Source organism: Tympanuchus pallidicinctus, unplaced genomic scaffold (assembly GCF_026119805.1).
Source record: "Tympanuchus pallidicinctus isolate F22 unplaced genomic scaffold, pur_lepc_1.0 scaffold11, whole genome shotgun sequence".
Taxonomy (NCBI): Eukaryota; Metazoa; Chordata; class Aves; order Galliformes; family Phasianidae; genus Tympanuchus; species Tympanuchus pallidicinctus.
Genome location: NW_026294627.1, coordinates 15334908 through 15355088, shown reverse-complemented (window position 1 = coordinate 15355088; position 20181 = coordinate 15334908). Strand labels below are relative to the sequence as shown.

At 45.2% G+C, this 20181-nt stretch overlaps 2 long non-coding RNA genes across 2 annotated transcripts; both read left to right on the top strand.

Moving 5' to 3' along the window:
* Positions 1 to 3903: 3903 nt before the first annotated feature.
* LOC128074880 (uncharacterized) lies at positions 3904 to 5927 on the top strand. Its single transcript, XR_008203496.1, has 2 exons — positions 3904 to 4098; positions 5730 to 5927. It is a non-coding gene; the product is annotated as an uncharacterized LOC128074880 (long non-coding RNA).
* Positions 5928 to 9469: 3542 nt separating this feature from the next.
* On the top strand, positions 9470 to 10697 carry LOC128074879 (uncharacterized). The gene is made up of 2 exons (XR_008203495.1): positions 9470 to 9558; positions 10310 to 10697. It is a non-coding gene; the product is annotated as an uncharacterized LOC128074879 (long non-coding RNA).
* Positions 10698 to 20181: the final 9484 nt, after the last annotated feature.

Genomic DNA, 20181 nt, shown 5'->3' with positions numbered 1-20181 from the left:
CTCATAGACTTCAGAAAATTCTCTTCTCTTCCCTGTAGCTTATGAGGTATGAATTAACTGCTCTGAAAGCTTTCCTAAGGAAATTGCTATGGGAAGAGACATTTAGAGCATACAATTCGATTCCATCCCAAAATACAGAATCTTTGGCAGAAAATAGCAACTGCTACTAAAAATATTATTAGAATTAAAAGTATTAAATCTTTCCCACAGGAAATAATCTCAGGAATAGATAATGTAGGAATAGCAACCGTTAAAACACAAAAAAATGTGTAAAAATGTTTTTCCTGGCAAAGAAATCTGCTGCAGCACGAACATGGAAGTTGTGACTTCCTCTGGTTTTTGGTCTGAGCAGCGAATGTGCCCTGAACAGCGTTGGTAAAAACAGAGACCTGGGCTCATTATCATGACTGCTAATGGAAATAAACTGAGGATCTGATCCACAAAGCTGAGATCACCTGCAAAGACTGCATTAGCTCCAAGTCCAGCAGAAGCCCAGTGATGCGGGCAGTTGAAATTCACGTGAGCTAATTGATGCACTGACTGTCCTTCAGCAAGGCGGAAAATGCCCATGACTACATCTTCTGGCTTCTGCATATCAGAGGAAACTGCTGTTAGCAGAACAGCCCCAGGCATGTGGCCCTCCTTAAAATAAAGAGGGGACTGTATGTGTACGAGGCATGTGAGGAGGGGGAGACAGCTGATGGTCGAGAATGGGAGATGGGAAAAAGCCTTCAGAGCTGTTCCAACCGTGCTGCACTGCGAGTGGTTGCCTTGGGATGTTCATGGGGTTTTGGGGGGAGCACACAGCATAAGATGTCCCATTCCAAGAGTGCTGCTGGGTGGGAGACAGCCTGCAGATGTGTGCATAGAGCAAGCTGGGCCTACAGTCCCAGCATCGTGCTGTGTGGGGAAGAACCACAGTGACATTGCTGAGGGGACACACGCATACACCTGCAGGTAAGCATATCTGTTAAGCATGTACCAAGTCCTTTAGTCACCTTGAGGTTAATGGGTGTCTGCACAACCCTGCTTCATCCCAAAGAGAGCACTGATGGCTTTGTGTACATCGGAAGAGTTACAGTCCCTGGCATAGGACCACACCTGGATACTGCATCCAGCTGCACGGCCCCAGCATAAGGATATGGACCTGTTAGGGTGGGCCCAGAGGAGGGCCACGAAAATGCTCAGAAAGCTGAGTGCCTGTGCTGTGAAGACAGGCTGAGGGAGCTGGGTTTCTTCAGACTGCAATCCAGGGAGAACTCATTGTGGCTTCTCAGTGCACAGAGGGAGGTTGTGCAGAAGATGGAGAAAGAATTTTTGCCAGACTGAAAGAGAGTAGGTTCAGATTGGGCATAAGGGAGAAATTCTTCACTGTGAGGGCAGTGAGGCATCGGCACAGAGTCCAGAGAGCATGGGTGCTCCGTTCCTGGAGGCATTTGAAGCCAGGTTGGATGGGGCCCTGGCAGCCTCAGCTGGTGGGTGGCAGCCCTGCCCATGGCAGGGCTTTGGGGCTGGGTGGGCTTTTTGGTCCCTTCCAACTCAAAACCTTCTAAGATACTATGTTTCTATTAAGTTCTGTTCAGTAGTGCAAAGTCTGAAAATGAAATTACCTCTAGCAGCGTTTGTATCTCGGCTGCTTGTCATGGTTGCCACGTGGTCTCATTAGTGATCTCTACACCAGGCCAGGCTGTCCTTACAATCTGACTTGTGTGAGTGCCAGGCTCATGGCCAAGCACTGGTAGAGATGATGGTAACTTCTGCTGTGTGGGACAGAGCACCCAACAGCAGGAGCAATGCTTTTCTGTGTTCAGCTTCCCCATCCTTCATCCTGGCTGTGGACAGGACCGTAACATTGACATTGCTGTGCTCTGCCCCCACGTGCTTCACTGTAGAAGAAAATTCTCTTGGGATAAGTGTTTTCCCCAGAGGTGTGGTGAGGCAGTGGCACAGGCTGCCCAGGAGGCGCTGCAGTCACCGTCCCTGGTGGTGCTCAAGAAACGTGGAGATGTGGCACTGAGGGACGTGGTCAGTGGGCATGGTGGGGAGGGTTGATGGTTGGACCGAAGGGTCGTAGAGATGGTTTCCAACCGTAATGATTCTACAGTTCCAGAGGAATTTTAGAAATAACAGCAAATATCTCCCAGAAGAAAGTTGTTTTTCCATTCTCAGGGAGCCGGTGTTGGCGGGCTGTTTCCCTCAGGGAACGCTGCTTGTGTTGCTGAAGAAGTCATGGGGGCAGAAAGATGCAAATCCAGAGATTGGTGATTGGTGGGTTTTATTGTTTTTTTTCTCAATGAAAATGCTTTTAAAATCTCAAATGTTGGTTTGACAAAAATGGAAAGGTTTAGGGAGAAACTTACTCATATATTTACAATCATACTTCAAAAAAAAAAAAAAAGATAAAAAAAGGTGTGTCCAAAAATCACAATAAAAAAGTATTAAAAAGCCAGGAAATAAAAATGAAAGCTGTGAATAAGTCATTTTGATGTTTCCAGAGCAGATTTTGGAAATATAATTTCTTGGAAATTTCCAGCCGCATGTTCCAATTTAAGATCAAAGGATATATATTTTTTGATGTTCAACTTCCCACATATCAGGACCTGCCAATTAAAATCAGCTCTAAAAATAACAGAAGAGGTCAAACTGAATAATAGCTGGGATAAAAATGAGCTTAATTGACATCCTTTTCTTCCATGGAATGCTGATGTCATCTGTCTTCAGAATCATGGCATCATGAAGGTTGCAGTGGCCACTAAGATCATCCAGTCCAACCATCAACCCCCGCCTGTGACCACTCCAAACCACGTCCCTCACAGCCACATCTCCACATTTGTGGAGCACCTCCAGGGTTGATGTCTCCACCATCTCCCTGGGCAGCCTGTCCTGACCTGTGTCCCATTAGGCGTAGGGATGGTTCACAGAAAAGGTCGTGCAGAGGTTGGTGACTGCACGGGTGTCTAATCCATCCTTGGTGGAGGATGTCCTGTGCTAGGAAATTCTCCAGGGCACGCAGTGCCTGTGGCTGTGGTGGACCTTCTACAGAGGAGCCCAGCCATGAGCATCTTTGTGAAGTGCTCCCGCGAGACAAGAGCTCATCACCCAGGCTCATAGGTGGGGAGTTGGCACCCCTTTATGCACACTTTGCTTTAATTTACAGAAATCAAAGCATGTGGTTTGCTGTTTTGCAATTTTTTTCTCTACGGTGGTTCTGCTCAGGGTAATGGTTGATCGCTGGAATTGGTGTCGGGAGGGGTTGTGCGTTTGAAGCAACACAGGGACATTTTGTTGTTGTTTTCAAACTAAACTGTAGGGCACCTTTTCACAATGCAAGATAAAAAGCAACATACACACAAGACAAGGTGGTGATGTGAAAGCTTTTCAAGGCCAGTTCGTTTAAGACATGCTGACCGAATGCCAGCTTTAGTGAGTTGGAAGGAGTGAGCATGTTGATGGGAGTGCAGTGGGGAACAACGGCCATTCCTGACTTGAGAAGAACAGACCAGGAACTGACTCTGGCTCCTGAGAGGTACCAGAAGGCTTCTGTACATGTTGAGCACACTCAGGCTGAGCACGGCACATGAAGCCCTCAGGAAGGACTGTTCTGGGGCTCCTCTGTCTTTTCTGTTCCCAGAAACTGCTAATGATGATGTTCCATCCCTGCAGGCACTCAAGAGCAGGTTGGATGAGGCCCTGGGAAGTCTGGCCTGCTGGCTGGTAATCCTGCCTACAGCAGGGCATTGGAACTGGGTGATGTTTAAGGCCCCTTCCAACCCAAGCCATTCTGTGATATGATTCTATGGTTTAAAGAGGGGCTCCAGGTGTACCCAGCTGAAACAGTCGTGGTCATCAAAAGCCAATTCCACACTTGCAAGTCTTGCTCCTGGCCTTGTTAATTAATGCAAATCTTGCTCCTGGCCTTGTTAATTAATGCAAATGACCTTGAAGCCTAATTACTCAAAGTCACAGTGAAAGCCTTGGAGCAGGGCTGAGGCAATGCCCTGGCATGGGTTTGTTGAGAGACAGTGCAGCAGTGTTGTGTCGATGGCTTTCACCTGGTGTTCAGGTTCCATAAAGTTGAGTCTAAAATCTCCTGTGCAGGTGAGAAACTTGACTGGAAGCTGCAAAAATGTAATTGTTTCATGTGGAGATTGCTTGGAGGGATTTTTAACAGCTCGTTCAGTAATCAGCTGATTTTAATAAGCGGTTCTGCCAAAGCAGAGTGAGTTGCTGCCAGCACATTCCTGCCCTGGTGCCTCCTCCTCCCAAGCTGTAGGACACCTTGAGGTGACCTGGGGTAGACCCAGGCTGCCCAACCTAAGTTCAGCACAGTGGCTGCCCTGAGCCCAAGGGTAGGCTGGGGCTGCTGGGGCCCCTTTGACCAGTGGGGAAAGTGAAGGAGAGCTGTGCCCAGCAGGAGGCAGAAAACGGTGCTGGTTGGGCTCAGGAGTAACTTCAGTGTTCCTTCTCAAGGAAGAGTGGTGCTGTGGTGTGGATGGGCCTCGGTGAGGAATGTTGCACATCCCTGGCTTTTTATCCTCCTGCCTGACATGTTTAAGTTCCTTTTGCAGATAAATGACTGACTTAAATTAGAAGATTTGCACTACTGCACAAGGCATCCCCATCCCTTTATTATGAATGTAAATGTTACTTTGCATTTTCTGACTGTCAACATATATAATTAGGCTGGAGTTCCTTTTGAGAAACACCAGTAAAATTCTGTTGTCGGGCTCTGGCACAGCTCCCAGCTACCGAGCTACTTGAAACAGCAGTTGTCATTGCCAGAAACCATTTTTTTATTGTGCCATGAAATCGGCCATTGGAATTTGTCTGCTGCCCTCTTTCGGGCGTGATAATTACTGCTCTGCCAACAGCTTCCCAGTTATCTCAGCTGAGGGAGCTCACTGATGGGATGGTGTTACGGCATTATGTCCTACTATACCCCAAACCCCAAATGTTGTTTCCTTCCCTCTTTGCAATTCACAGCGGTTTGTCTATGGAGAACTTCAGTCACTGACAGTTTGCTGTCTCTCCACTCCTCTACGGTTCCCTTGGGCCCTGAAGCACTCTGTGGATCACAAGCCCATACTGTTGGCGATCTGTTGGCATTTTAATTGCTTGCAGAACACCAGGCAGAATAGCACAAGGTGTATGCAGTTTCCCCAGCCTGATTTTCTGATGGTTTTCTCCTGCACTGGGAAGCCCAGAGTTAATATGTGCTTTTGTTAAGATGAACATATGGTGCTTCTGTTAAGACTCTCTCCCCCGGTGTGTGGATTTATTTTTAAAGTGAGTAACAGCAGTAAGTGCTCACAGGGGTGACACCAGAATCTGACAGAGCAGACAGTGGTAAACGTCCCAGGATAAGGAGTGGAAACGCAGGGGCAGAGAAAGGATGCTTGAAGCCCAGGGAAAAGACATGAAAGAACAACTGTGTCTTTGCCAATCATCTTCTAGTTTAATGTGAAGCCCTGGGATATGAGTTAAAGGTGAGGCATTTCCCTTTGGAGCTGTGCATGGGGCACCTGTGACTGATCAGCCCCTGTAAGCAGAAGAGGCAGCCACTATGGGAACAGTGGGGAATTTTGGGGAAAACTGGTCACCGACAGCATGCTTTGCTTCCTCTTTCACACTTGGTATTAGTGGACAAAAAGTGAAATGAGGGGAGATGCAGGGTCAGAAAACATGTTGCTGTGCGATTCCTCCAATGTGCCATTCACTTTTATCCCCAGTGTTACACAGAAGAGACACCAAGTCTTGCCACTAGGATTACTTCTGCTCTCCACCGCAGCTCTCCCTAGCACTTGAGCAGTGGGTTGATGGATGGATGTCTCAGGTGTCAATCTTTGAACAGAGGAGAAATCCAGTTCCTGAAAGGTGCTTGGATGTAACCAAGTTCTTAGTTACCTCTTGCCACAAGATATCCAGTTCTGGCAGCCTTCAGGTTGCCCTGGCGAGCCAAAATCCCGTGAGATCCTTGATTTCATGGGGCATAGACACTCAAACACCAAACCTTACCCTACTCCTTACAAGCTGCCGAGGGTCTTTCTGCAAGCTGATGCCAGGTTGGCACAAAATGAGATTCCCAACCTAGATAACGGGCTGTGTAGCTGACTAGTAAGGCCCACTTTGTTAGATATAGCAAATGGTGACTAATTGCCACCACTGTGCTCTTTGGAGTAGTGGACTGGAATTGTAGGGAGAGGTTTCTGCTCCAAAGCAATAAATTTTGGTGAAATTAAGAGTTTCCATGGCCAGACCCTCAGCAGTCTGATGAGACAGGCTGTCACAAAGGGACAAGAAATCTTCTGTCCCCAGAGGATGCAGAGGTCCAGCAGGAGCCACTGTCCCACCTAGCAGTGGACCCTTCAGCCACCAGCCTACTGACAGCGCTCAAGCAAAGCATCTTCCTGTTTGTTTGCAGGCCAGGAAGCTGGGTTTGGGATGGTTACCATCCATGAGCAGAAGCAACTCTCTGGCCAGAGGAACCAAATTGGTGTTTCTTGCTCTTTTTCTCATTGGTAAATTTAGCTATCTCAGGTGACTCCATTGGCAAAAATATTTTTGGTATACAGTTCTAATCAAACACTCACCTCACTTTAAGAATTATTATGGGATCTACCGATGTCATTTAAGCCTGTAGCATACAAATGACACCACAAGTTCAGGCACTGTAGTCCTCTTCATTAATCTGTTTGTGGCTATCTTTCTGCTTGAGACCTGAATGTCCTCAGAGCTGCTGGTGCTAATGAGAGCTGAGAGCATCCCATGAACTCACTAGATTAAGTGCTAACCTTAATAGCTGCTGACCTAAGTGTTCCCAGTCCAGCAGCCAAGGAGTGGAAAATTGTTCAGGAAGCATAATTTAATCTCTCGGGTTGGTGTCCTGCACATGAGTCACTGTCCCTGGAGGTGTTCAAGAGATGTGGAGATGTGGCACTGAGGGATGTGGTCAGTGGGCATGGTGGGGATGCGTTAATGGTTGGACTGGATGATCTTAGTGGTCATTTCCAATCTCAATGGTTATATGATTCTATGAGCTCCACAGCCAGCCTTCACCTTCCAGAAATCTGTGGATGAAGTACTCAGTTTTCATTCTGAATCTGTTTACGTCAGATGTCACCCAACCACAACCAACGAGGCAGAGAAGAGCATGTAACTGTGTGTGCTGACAGCCTCATGAGCTGGGCAGAGTGCTTGGTGTGTAGAATTAAACCACTATGGAGCTAAGGGTTGTTTGTTTCACAGAGGCCCGATAGCACGGGAAAGATGCTTCTCGCAGGAACGCTTGACGATACGCACGGGACTCGACAAGCAGTGCCTTAATGCTGGGGCCATCTTGTGGTGAGACTGAACCAGGCGATGAGTCCACATCGTTGGGTTTAAAAGAACAACTTGAGCCTCCCTCAACCCTTTTGACTTACTGACAGTATTTTAGATACTTTAAAATGCAGGAGACTGTGTAATACCTGGTTACATCTGGTGCAGACTGGGCAAGGCCTGCCAGCACTGCCACGTGAGTCAGGTCCCAGTAGCAGCCTGGTGGAATTGAAAAGAAAAACTCATCTTTTTTTTATCCCTTCAGGTAGATTTTAGAAACTTTTCAGATTTCCAACTTAACTGCCTCATAGTTTTAAAACAACTGCACAGAAATGCTAAATTAAAACTGAAACTTTGCACGATATCCAGCCTCTCTGAGCCTGGAAGGCTGCCACAGGCAGAGTCACCATCCTCATGTTGGAGCACAACACCCCAAACTGCTGTACCATCATTCAAGGGAGTGAAAATAGTGATGTCAGAGGCGATGGGCCTTTGGAACTGGGATGGGGATTTTCCACCGCTGCACATTTTGGCAAAAGAGTGAGAGCACCTGCAGCCTGCCTTCCTGTGAGCCAGAGCCAAGGCAATTGTCACATCAACAGGGGCTTAAAAAAAGATGTACACTTCTGTAAGCAACCGTAAACTCTTTGTCTTCTAGAGTTTTCCAATTATTTAAGAACAGTTTTTTAAAAGTTTTTGTTTTTGTTTTTTTCTTAATTTTCCTGAATTTCACCTTGAAATGAACTCCGTTATACCATAGAATCATATCATAGAATGGCTTGGGAAGGGACCTCAAAGATCATCTGCTTCTAATCCCCGCTGTCATGGGCATCATGTTTGCCCAGGAGCCCAAGAGGCCTGGCCTTGAGTGCCTCCAGGGATGGGGCATCCACAGCTTCTCTGGGCAGCCATGTATTACTCTGATGCATTGTTCCCATTGTTGCTGTCATGGTTCTATGTTTTTGTTTTTGTTTTTTATGGTTTCAGTATTCCACATCAAAACATCATGTAGTGTACGGGGCATTAAAGTGTCACTGCCCCAATCCCAGCTACCTATCCCTGTACATTACAGCAGTCACAGGATCTGGCCCTTCCGGGTGGGGGGGGGGGGCGCTCTCTTCCTGCCTTGCAGTGGGTGTTTGAGGGTGCTTTCCTAGCCGTTCCAAGCTTTTCAGGTTTGACTCGGTCCCGGGAACTCTCTCTCTCATCTTGTCTGATTTATTAATCTCAATTTCAATTAAATTGTATATATTGTGTTATCTTGTACTCCAATATTATAGTATAATAAGTTTTCCTCCATAGATCGTTGCCGCTGCTCTTTTCCTCCCTTCCTTCCTTCCCATTTTTGTGGGACTGGGGTGGGGGGGGAGGGCAGAGGCCTGTCGCCCCTGTCACGGACATAGATTGATCTGGTCAGCTCCGTGACAGTTGCATAGACTGGATCATTTCTCACAGCTTAATTTACTCTGAAGTCTACCAGGTCGAACTGAAGTCTACTACTGAAGCTGTAGACAAACAAGTGAAGTCTTACAGAGAAGTTTGACAAGTGGCACAGATACCTGTTTTTTAATCTTGCTTTGTTTTCAGGAGAGCATCCACTTGTCAAGTTGACTGTAAGGCAATCCCTTGTTTGAATAACTACCAACAGCAAAACATTTGAAGAAACAAAACAAAAAACAACAACAACAACAACAAAACACCTGGAAAGAGCATCTTCTTGCCAGAGGAACTAGATGAATCACTCTCCTTCTTTGGGGACTGCTGCTGATAAGTGAGTCAGCCCTACTCTGCTCTTTCCCTATGTGGAGCATAGTTTTGGGGTGATGCTGCCCACATGACCTGTCCATACTCATAAAATGTATGAGCTTCAGCCTTGCTCATGGATAAGTTTACCTGCAGAGTCTGGGAACTGAGCAAAATGGGTTGTGGAGGCTGAGCCGAGAAGTTTGCATGGCTCTAGCACACAGGATGGAGTGTTCTGCCAAAACTGCTTTGTGAATGAAGGTGGAAAGGAGCATCCTGCCCTGGGATGTCACTTCTCTCTGAATAGTGTCATGGCAGCATTCTGTGAGAATCAGCCTCCAGCAAGGGCAGCTCTGGAAGGGATCCTTATACTCTGTCCTGCTCCCTCTTGCTCTTGGGACAGCATCATATGGTGCTGTGGATAGTCTCATTTCATTGGCACCTTCTACACCAAAGTAGATGGAGCAGAGAAATTAGATGCACTCCCTCTAAACAAAGGTGAGTTTAGTTTGAGAGCTTGCTAAAATTAAACACAAAATGAAGTCAACTGGCTGTTCTCAAACAAAAGTTGGCATTGCAGTTTCAGTATTTCAGTGACACTGAGTGAACTAACCAATATGTCTGTCTGTGTCAGTGTTGGTACGTTGGCCTCCAGCACATTTCCTGCCAATTTGGTAATAACCATTTCCTGGCTAATGAACACAGCCTCGACTCTATTGCCCCTAATCACCTCGGCCTTCTGCATCAGAGATCATCCAGCTCCAAACGACGACACTGCATTTTTGTTGTGTAGGCACATCCTCGTGCCAGGGGAATGGGAGGGGCGCATTGTACCGCTGGGTCTCCGGATAGCAGAAATGCTGTTGCCTGCTGTGATGTATTTCTTCCCTTTTTTTTTTTTTTCCACATCCTAGCAATGATGCACGTTTTACTTAGGCCACTCTGGATGAGCTATTTCTAACCCGAGCTGCTGACTGTAGGTTCTATCTATGTAGAGCTAAAAGCAGTTCTGTACTGAAGTCTTTCAAGAATGGAGATTGTCAAAAGAACAGCAACAGAGCAAACCATGCATGGTCATGGTATGATGCTTGTAACAGATGTTCAAACATTCCAGTAGGAAACCTCTTTCACCATGTTGCCTGGCATGTAAATCTCTCAAATGCTCAGCAGAAACAAACCAAATCCAAGTCATCACACCTCCTTGTTTACACGTGGCATTTCTCCCTCCTTTATCTATACCATGTTTTAGGACTTCTCAAAGGCATGCCTGGATGATAGCATATTCTCACTCTAACTCAAGCTGAAGGACAAGTTTTAGTCAGCATTTCATGCACTTCCAAGCATCAGAGACATCCAGCTTCTCTGCTGCCCTGGAACCTCCCGCACTGTGGCCTCCTTAGCAATTAGTGCCTCAGGACGACCATCCTCTGAGAGCACCAGCAGCACCATCACTGAGGCTAACACAACTACCTCAGCAGCTCCAGTCTGCTTACTCTGTTCCACTGTTTACTCTGATGCTCACTTTCAAATGGCATTTCATGTAGAATTACTGAAAAATGTGCTGGCAGATGCTGCAGCTCAGAATAACACGAAGCAGTCAGGTGATTTGCATATGAAGAATTTCTGCTGGTGAAGATGAGTAATCTGACATTCTTGTTTTCTTAAATTAAAATCCCACTCGGAATATTTTCCCTATGGCAAATTGTTAATAGTATATCAATTTGGTTTTGAAATCAAATCAAATCAAATAAAAACTTTCAGAGCATCTATAAACAATGTGAAGAGATTGATTATAAATTAAGACCACTGCCTTCATTTATCCAAAGCAGGACCCTCACATACTGTTTTAGGTTGCATAGGACAACTACTTTCAATTTTTAAAATTTGCATTGATTGCTTGCTTACAAATGTTTTTTAATTAAGGGTTAAGCAGACTTTAAATTTGTTTTTTTTTTTTCATATGCTGTGTAATATGAAGCATGTAATATGAAGCATGCCTCCAAGACCTTGAAACCAAACCCTACCCAACCCCAGGTGAGTACAGGGACACTTGTGAGTGCAGTGCAGCCCATCAGGAGTCCTGGCTCAGAGCAATGTGGAATAGATTATGCACTGATTTCAGATCATCTGTCCTCATCTCTGTCCCACCCTGTGCACGGACATCCCTGGGGACCAGCAGATCACCAAGAAGAAAGACTGGTTCACAAATCCAACCTTATAGTTGCTTTCTCCATCCACAAATTATTTGCAAACAAACCAAAACTTTAGCTTGCCTAGTTTGGGAAGATGTGATCACAACAAGTTTCAGTAAGTAAATTTAATTGTTTGCTACATGTATTCCTTTGAGTGGTAAACACAGAAGGATGCTCATCTAGGAGATCCAGTGCCTTACATCACAATGCGATAGTTTGGTTTGTGACTGCCCAAGCAAATTATTGAGTATTTGCTTTTCTGGTCATCACAAAATAAAACCGTTCTGTGATTCAAGTGGTCCCCTCCTAGATATCCTGGATGTTGTACTAAGAGATATGGTTTAATGGGAACTATTGATGATAGGTGTATGGTTGGACTGGATGGTCTTGGAGGTCTTTTCCAACCTTGGTGGTTCCATGAGTCTATGATTAAATACATCTAAGGCCTTTACCCACAGAAAGAAATGGATATCACTTATTTATCACTATTCATCTGAATAACCAGGTGAATGTAAACTCACTGACAACCTCACACATGGGCAACTGGTAACAAATCAGCACTGAAATGGTTTTTAGCAGTAAATCTTTTAATACTCTGCTAACTGTGAAAGAAGAGAAAGAAGGCTGCAAAAAGTGTATCGTTCTCTTCGATTCTTACTAATTTGACCGAGCTTGCTAACACTTAACTAGCATGCTTTCTGCACAAGACAAAAACGGCCCAGCAATCTCACAGTATTACTTAAAAATTGCAATAGAATACTCTAAAAGGGAGAAGTAATTCATATTTTTTTAGACTTTAGAGACAACGTTTTAAGAAATTAAGAATGAGAATTGAAATGACAAAATGGAAAGGAACTGGTTAAAAAAAAATATAACAGAGATTTATGCTGTAACTGATGAAATTAAGAACAGGTGCTACAGCGTTGTATATTAATGTTATTATTGTTTAAGAGAGTACCATCTGGAAAGGGAAATATTAGATAACAAATCTGCAGATCATACAAGTAAATTAATTATCTTAAAAACCAGGAGCAGGCTGTGGTAATCAAGAGAGGTTTAATAGGAATATGTGAACGGACAACCTGAGATCAGATGAAAATTCAGCGGTGACAAATACAATACAAATAAACACTGGAGACAAAAATATGAATTATCTACGTATGCTCAAAGGGTCTAAATTAATTTGGCCATCTCAAGGAGAGCACCTGTGCATGGACACAGGCAGCTGACTGAGGACTGCTGCCAGCCATGCAGCCCAGTATGAGAACACGTGCGATGGTACGATGGCCAGGGAACCCCGTGGAATATTGTCACACTGCACTTCTCCCCCAGCACAGCCTCTCTCAGTGTCTCGTTTTGACAGAGCAAAGTGAGGGGGGGTACTTTGAGGGGGAGCCTTGGGGTCACCAGGCTGCACTGACAGAGAGAGGACTGCACAGCACCTCTCCAGGCAAGGTATTTAAAATACAGAAAGTACAAAAAGATGAATTGTGTGTAAGGAAGGTAAAAGTTCACAAATATTATTCCATATTTCTATATCCAAAAGTTAATACTAGAATGTCTTCTGCCTATTCCATGTCTATTTTCATCTGTTAAAGACACGGATGGCATTGCTCTGAGGACAGATGAGCCAGCTGCTCATTTATGTCCCATTTCATTCTTGTAAGCTCTAGATATATGGCACAGTATTAGATATATGTAAAGTCCAATCCAGTATGGCAATTATTATGTGTCTGTGCCGGTGAAAAGTCTGGAGCACAAATCTTGTGGGGTGCAGCTGAGGGAACACTCAGTCTGGAGGAGGCTGAGGGGAGACCTCATTGCTCTCTGCAGTGCCTGAAGGGAGGTTGTGTTGAGGTGGGAGTCAGCTCTTTTCCCAGGTAACAGTGATAGGACGAGGGAATGGCCTTAAGTTGTCTGTGGGAAGGTTCAGGTTGGATATTAGGAAACATTTCTTCTCCAAAACAGTAGTGAAGCAGTGGCACAGGCTGCCCAGAGAAGTGATGGAGTCACCGTTCCTGTGGGTGTTCAAGAGATGTGGAGATGTGGCAATGGGGGAAGTGGTTAACGGGCTTGGTGGGGATGGGTTGATTCTTAGTGGTCTTTTCCAAATCTAATGATTATATGATTTATTTTGAGGAACTGAAAAACTACAGGCACAAACTGTTAACTTAATTCAGGCTAAATTTCCTAGAATTTAAAAATTATTGCCCTTTTGTCATGCAGAACATTATTAGTTGTTAGAATGGAAACTGTCTTAGACTGACTTATACAGGAAAGAAAATAGAGGAGATGTAGCAGTTTATCAGCCTTTACTGAACGCTTCTAGAGCAGTAAAGACTAATCCACTAAGATCTTTCCTCCTACTTTGTAGCCAGCTGTCCCGTGCAGACTAACCAGGGGTGGAGCAGGAAAGGATTTGCTGGCCAGTTTCCTCAGCTAAAGCTGCAGAACTGGGTGCCGAGGTAGCCGTTCTGTCAGACCTCAGAGCTCTGAGCTGCTGGCACAGGGGTTGTCTGGAAGGTTTTGATCACAGAATATCCTGAGTCAGAAGGGACCAATAAGGATCACTTAGTCCAACCCCTGGCTCCACACAGGACCATCCAAAATCAAACCCTGTGTCTGAGAGCGCTTCCAAACGCTCCCTGAGCTCCGGCACTGGGGCCGTGCCCACAGCCCTGGGCAGCTGTTCCATGCCCACCGCCCTCTGGCGCAGCCCCTTTCCCTCACCCCAGCCGCCCTCCCCTGACGCAGCTCCATGCCGTTCCCTGTCGCTGTCACACAGAGCAGAGCTCAGCGCTGCCCTCCGCTCCCTGTGAGGAGCTGCGGCCACCATCAGGCCTCCCCTCAGCCTGCTCTGCTGTGGGCTGAGCACACCAGGGGTCTCTGCTGCTCCTCATATGTCTTGTCCTCCAGATCTCTTTCCCCATCCCTGTAGCCTCCTTTGGACATCTTCTTGATTTTTTTTGTTTGTTTTTGTTTGGTTGTTTGGTTGTTTGGGTTTTTTTGTACTGTGGTGCCCACTAGAAAGAGTTGAGAAACGTGAGTTGGGTACAAAAATGGATGAGGCATACATTTGTAAAGGATAGTTAATCTGAAATTTGTATGCAGTTGCTTGAGATTTCCAAGGCCCTCCCGCAAGACGGAGGAAAATGGAATTCCTGTCTGAAAGTCATTAGGAACTTCTTTGCAGCCGTTAACCTGCGTTGTGCCAGGCAGAGCTGATTCTAGCCCTGAGACAACCTCCAGTGATGCCCTTGAGGACTGGTGATGGAAAATAGAGATGGTATTTCTGCTACATAGACCTTATTGCGAAGGGGCATGTCAAGGGATGGAAAGCCTGAAAATAGACCCATCTATAATACTTTTACAAATGGCTTGAGAACAAAAATAGAGCATGCTAATGAAATCTGCAAATTGTGTTCAGGCACATTCAGTAAAAAGTTACGAAAGGTATTGAAAAAGGAAAAAGTCAGTGACTGGTGCATGGAATAATAGAAATAGAATGAAGTTTCTTGCCATAAAACTTCTAGGATTAACACCCTACAATTCCTTCTATAAGGATATAAGGATTAAGGCACTAAAACATCACAGGCATGAAAGTAGTGAAGGCAATTTCATGACTTTGGTGAAAAGTATTTCTAACAGAGCTATAGAAAAAGCAGTGGCCTTTTAAAACAGCCTGGAGGATCACTTATTGCTCAGGTGGCCACTTCTGAGCAGATCAACTCATGTTAGTGCCGGCAGCATCAAAGGGACAGAATGTATCTATGGGAAGTAACTCTCTTCTAATTCTGTACAAACTAGCAGAACAATGAATGAGGGCAACACAACTTTCTAAACATACCCAGAATAAACACTAAGAAGCAAGAAAATCTAATTAGGATAAGGAACAGTATCTACTCCTGTGCCAGCAAGCTGGCTGCAAATAGAGTGGAAGTAAGTAAGCAGGAAAACAGGATGGCAGCTCTTAGAAGTCACACTCTGGAACAGTTGTTCAATAAAAGACACTTGGGTCCTTGCTTTTTATGCAGGACAGCAAGACCTTGACTCATAAGCTACTGAGAGAAAGGAAAAGCCCTCTCCTAAGCAAGTGGCTTTGGGAATAAACTACTGGAGTAGGAAACTTAAGAGCAGGTATCCTAAGAGCAGAGTCAGAACAGAATGAGCTCTCAAAGACTAAAGCGCTGCAGCCTGTGCTCATGAAGCAGGTGACTTAATCTTGTGTGAATTACATGTACATGAAACAAGTAGGTGTCTGCAGACAGTAGTCTAAAATACCCTGGTGCCGCATCAATCCCATTCAGGTTGGCAAGTTTGCCTTCATGTCAGTTTGAGACAAAAGAGGCAGCAAGCTGGTAAGCTGAGTGCTCAGCGTGTATGCTTGGACATGCTTTCAGGTTGGGTGTTAGGAAAAATTTATTCTCAGAAAGACTGAGGAGGTATTGGAACAGGCTGCCTGGGAGTCAGCATGCCTGGAGGTGTTCAAGAAACATGGAGATGTGGCACTGAGGGACATGGCTTAGTGGGCATAGTGTGATGGGTTGACAGTTGGGCTAGATTATCTTGGCACCTTAATGACTCTCTGATTCTATTATATACAGGCTACATGAAGATTTTAAAGTGTTTGCTACACAAATGAAACAGGCAGGCTCAAACTATCATCCTAGCATTTACTGTACCAGTAAAGTTTTCCTAAGCACCACAGAAGAGCACAGCAGATTTCAGCACAAAGGAGGATAACATACATGTTTTCCAAATACTACTGATAAATGTCCATATGTGAATTATAAGCAACATATTCTAGTCAACCAGTCACAAATCCAGAAGATAACTCTGAAGGTCAAAACTGCTAAACTTGGTGACTGCTGTGTGCTCCCTCCTTCTCAGCACACCGAGGTGCAAACCAACAGTGGCTGCTAGACAATTCATGCTCTATTTTTAATCAGTGATTATGCTCTTACTATTGTAGTTTTGAATGGAGGAATAAGAGTCAGAGGATGCTAAAGACTAGATTTAGCAATAGTGCTGCCATCCAATTATCCTACAATTTTTCTTACACTGACATTTTGCATCCTGGCATCACCTGTGTCTACCCCCATGTAAAGCCTTGCTGATGGAAAAGCCATTTGAAGCCTTCACAGAATCCCTAATATTTCATTCCCTCCAATTAACCTCACTTACAACTCATTCCATCCTTAGCCAAACTCCATTCTTAAAACTGAGAACTCTCAGATATGGCCACAGCTGTACTAATGAACACAGAATGACTAAACTGGCTTTGCAACACTGTGTACTGTTGTTCTGTAAGAAATAAATGGAAGAGCTAATCGTATAATTTGGAGCATAAACAACTTGAAGTGAAACAACTCTTTTTCAGATAGCAAACAGATGTATTTTTAATTACTCACTGTCTTTATTTGTAGTTGTAAATCCTCTGTGCTGCTACAACTAGACCCCAGATTCCACAACACCCCCATAAAGTAAAACACACAGGCTGGTTTATGCTCTGCACCAGAGCAAATGCAAGAGGGTGGTGAGGCACTGGCACAGGTTCCCAGAGAAGCTGTGGATGCCCCATCCCTGGAGGTACCCAAGGCCAGGTTGGGTGGGCCTTGTATTCAAGGTGAGCACCCAGATCTGGTGGGAGCTGTCTTTGCCCATGGCAGGGGGTTGGAAGGCCCTTCCAACCCATACCATTCTGTGATTCTATGATTCTAAGAGCAGATAGATGCTCCCATAGAGCAAATTCCTAGAATTTGTTTCATTTTGATTCATCCCACAACTCCTTGTTCCTATGGACAAGACACTTCTATTACGGACCTCTTGTTTATAGATGGATGTTAATTCATTCACTAACAAGAGTTTGGGGGGATAATGGGAAGCATTCTGTTCTCTGTGGAAGAAAAGTGCCTGAGAGAAAAGGAAACTGGACTTCCAGACTAGAGAAAAGAGATCTTAAAAATGAGCATGGGCTATGTGGGAAGAGATCTTTAAATATACTTGGGAATCAGGAGGAAGTTTTGGGAATGCTAAGGTATCAACCATCAATAAATCAGAATGCATGTCTGATAGGGGAGGATGGTTTCAAAAGCTTTAAACCACCTAAACACGAAAGATTAATGCCTCCCAAACTTGCCACTTGAAAGCTTGCAATTGTCGTTGCTTTTCCATCCTAGTGATCCACCTCCCTGCTGAGACTGGCTTCCTTGTATCACGTAATTTAGTTCTCAGTCACTTCTGTTTCCTCACCATGATGCTCTCAAGTGAAGAAATCTCATCACTACAACAGGTGGATCTTGTTAATGTCCATAAATTCCTGAAGGGAGGGTGAAAAGAGAATGGAGCCAAGCTCCGTGCAGTGGTGCCCAGTGCCAGGAAAACAGGCAGTGGGCACAAACTGGAACACATGAGGTTCCCTCTGAACACCAGCAGCACTGCTGTACTATGCAGGTGATGGAGTACTGGCACAGGCTGCCCAGAGGCTGTGGGGCCTCCTACTTGGGGATTTTACAGCCCTGGATGTGGTCCTGGGCACCTTGCTCTGGAGGTCCGTGCTGGAGTCAATGGACCCAGCATTTTACTGTCTGACCAACCCATACTCTTAAACAATAATAATTCATTACTGACTGATTGGCTCATTTTCTTTAACATTTTACATAGTTTATTTGCGACAGGACAAAGGCTTTAAACTATGAGAGGGGAGATCTAGGTTAGGTGTTAGGAAGAAAATTTTTACTGAGAGGGTGGTGAGGCACTGGCACAACTGCCCAGAGAAGCTGTGGGTTGCCCTATATCTGAAGGCTCTCAAGGCCAGGTTGGATGAAGAGCTGGGCAGCCTCAGCTGGTGGATGGCAGCTCTGCCCACAGCAGCAAGGTTGGAACTGGATGGGCTTTAAGGTCCCCTCCAACCTAAGCCATTCTATGATTCTATTATTAATCTTTGACCAAAACTAGCACTAATTGGATGTTTTCAGCTCTGGAAGAAAGCAAGACAGAGGATTGCTAAAGCAGGAAGCACAGGTCCCATTATCAATAGCACTCTTTCTGGCTTGGCTGCGAGTCCGAAAGTTTTGAACTATTTTAGGAGTATTAACACCACAAAAGCAGGAAGTGTTAAGGAAGAACGATGCATCTTTTTAGCCAATGGCAGAAATAGCTTCAGCATTCCCTCTGACAAGATACATGAACAATCAGCTTTTCAAGAGAACATGGAGACAGTGATACAGCTGAGAGAAAATGTAACTATGTGAACACGGCCATTTCTCATAGAGATTACTCTACTCGTGCATATGCTAAAAAGCAAGACCCACGTGGACAAAGCCCTGAGCAACATGGTCTGTTGGGCAGCAGATTGGCATGGGGACCTCCTGAGCACGCCTCAACCTGAACAACACCACACTGTTTCTGTTGCTTTCCAAGAGCAGCAGGATGAAGGATCTCATTAGGAATACAAGCTACAAGTACAGAAGTACTCAGCTGAAGCCGTCCTGTACTGAACACATAATTTCTTAAAATAGATTTTTCAATACTCTTCAATTTGTTTTTGACGTTACCTCTTTGCATGCAAATTTCTAATTCTTTAGCTCTTCTTTGCTATTTTTTAGTGTAGCACTTGTATATTGCTCCACTTGTCCTATAAACATACTTCAGGACTTAGGAGTGTTGTCACAATTTCACCATCTCTGAGCTCCTCCATCTCTGAGCGTAAGTTCAATTGCCCTTGTACTTATCTCTCCTTCCAGAGCAGCCCTGCTGATCTCCCCCCACCCTTGAAGAAGGAAATAAGAATGGAGAGTACCCTGAAACACATTAAATATTTCAGCATGAATTACAATGTGTCCTAGGTAAACCACAAAATCAAAATCACAGAGTTCAATTGCTATTTCTAATCTTGTTTAGCGCTGCTTCTTAGGCACTGAAAGCTGCACTTCTTGAGTGAACACACAGACACCTTTCCTTTCATTCCTCTATTCAGTAAGCTGTATTTCTTTCTTACATCCTATTTTCTTGATCTTTTCTTCCCTCCCCTCACCCCCATCGGTACACTGTATCTACACTCATCTTGCACTGTGAATGTCGAAGTGTGCAAAGCGAGCTGCTGCGTCCCAAACTTTGTGTAACCCCAGCTGCAGAGGCCAGCTGACCTCATCGTAGTGCTGGGAGAGCCCTGGATGGAGGCACGGTACAAGAGCAGGGCCTGGGGAGCAGAGCAGCGACGTTGCCCTGTGAGGGACTGGTGCTGAGGGAGCTGTGGGTGGGCCCAGGCGTTCTGTGCTTTGCTGCTACAGGTCTTCCAATTCATCTGCAGGTGTCACAGCTTGTGTGCTCCAAAGGCTGCTCCAGCGTGCAAACTCAGTGTGCAACATCAGATGTGAGAAGCAAACTCCTACCCTTAAAGAACGATAGAATCATTGGAACTGCTAAAGGCCATCTAGACCAACTTCCCTGCCATGAATCATCACATCTACAGGTCCATCAGCTTGCTCAGCACCCCATCCAGACTGGACCTTAAATGCTTCCAGAAACAGGGCATCCACCACCACTCTGGGCAACCTTTTCCAGTGCCTCACTGCCCTTATTGTAAAAAAAAAACAAAAACAACAACCTTCTTCCTTAGATCCAGTTTAAATCTCCCCTCTTTTAGTTTCAAAACACTTCCCCTTGTTCTATCCCAACACACCCTGCTAAAGAGTACATCCCCTTTCCTGTAGCTCCTGTTAGATACTGAAAGGCCACTGTTCAGTTTCCCCGGAGCCTTTCCACAGCCCCAGCCTCAGCCTGTCCTCGTAGCAGAGGGGTTCCATCTTTTGAATCATTTTTGTGGCCCTTCTTTGGGTATGTTCCAACAGCTCCATGTCTCTCCTGTATTGAGGACTCCACACCTGGATGCAGAACTGCAAGTGAGGTCTCACAGAGCAGAGCAGAG